Source organism: Dama dama, chromosome 8, assembly GCF_033118175.1.
Source record: "Dama dama isolate Ldn47 chromosome 8, ASM3311817v1, whole genome shotgun sequence".
NCBI classification, from domain to species: domain Eukaryota; kingdom Metazoa; phylum Chordata; class Mammalia; order Artiodactyla; family Cervidae; genus Dama; species Dama dama.
Genome location: NC_083688.1, coordinates 41682265 through 41683620, shown reverse-complemented (window position 1 = coordinate 41683620; position 1356 = coordinate 41682265). Strand labels below are relative to the sequence as shown.

Genomic DNA, 1356 nt, shown 5'->3' with positions numbered 1-1356 from the left:
TACTCTTGATGAAGTCACAAGGAAATATCTACCACAGGAGATGACTGTTGCTCATTGCCTGCCCAACAACCATTCTCTATTCTTTACTAACAGAACTTCCCATTTTACCAAGGGCAGGAGTAGGCTCAGTAAAGATGATTCACTTCCATAGACTTCCTTGCCTCTATGGTCATATGACCATATGACCCAAGATTGTCCAATGATGGACAAGTAAGCACAGTCTTTTGCTTAGGGCTTCCTGAAAAGTTATTGTTTGTTGCTAAAAAGATACAAGCTTGGGCTTGCTCTGGCAATACTAAAAATGCAACAATATAGAGAGTAGCCTGGCCCTTGTGCAAGGGTGACATACATATTTGTGAAGTGTTCTGTATTTTGCAGAGTTCTCAGAAGATTTGCTATTTCACTGGCTAATACCAAGAGAACAGATGAGTCATAGCACAATGTATAGAATCAAATATTAAAACTGTGATTTTTTTTTTTCCTCACCAAAAGAAGAGAGAGAGAAAGACAGAGGAGGAGGGAGACAAGCTTTACTGGCTCATGTGTGCATGCATGCTCAGGCACTTCAGTCGTGTCCAACTCTTTGCAACCCTATGGACTGTAGCCCTCCATGCATTTTCCCTTTATTCATTCTTCTTCTCCCTGCCTGAATGTAGTCATGATGTCCAGTGGGGTAGCAACCATCTCATGAGCCTGGCTGGGGATTATAAGTTCTTGCTAAGGATGGCACAGCAGAAGGATAAACAACTGCTTAACTGCCAAATCCCTGATAGGTTTAAGAATTCTCTGTACCAGCCTAAACTTGTCTATCTCTGGATTTGTGATGATTTACAAAAAATAAACCTCTATTTAATTAAGCTGCAGTAGCTTTATTGTTGCTGTTATTGTTACAGGAAGCTGAAGACAATACCAACTGATAGAGGTAGGCCTGCTATTCTCCCCTTCGATCAGGTTTATTTCTTGTTTACTACCAAAGTTATCTCCAGCATAAGACATATCATTTTCATTGACCTAGCTTCAACTGTATCAGAGACCAGGTGTGATGTTAATAAGCCTGGAAGAAGAACACTTATGGCTCTGGGACCTTGTACTAAAGAAGGCCTCAAAGTAGCAATGTGACATTGTACAGAGCATGGGCTTTGGTAAATCTAAACTTCACGACAATTTTCACTCCTCCACTCTGAGCCTCAGCTTCCTCACCTCTAAAATGAAGACTGTACAAATCGACCTTCAATGTTTACTGAGAGTTGCATGGAATGCCAAACTCAAGTGTTACATATGTGCATATTTTTCATTATTATGAAGTCACCTCTCTTACTAATACAAATATGGAACAGATCATCTCACCCTCTACTA

At 40.3% G+C, this 1356-nt stretch overlaps 1 pseudogene; it reads left to right on the top strand.

The window, feature by feature from the left end:
* The first annotated feature begins 274 nt into the window (after positions 1-274).
* On the top strand, positions 275-375 carry LOC133061132 (U6 spliceosomal RNA; annotated as a pseudogene).
* Positions 376-1356: the final 981 nt, after the last annotated feature.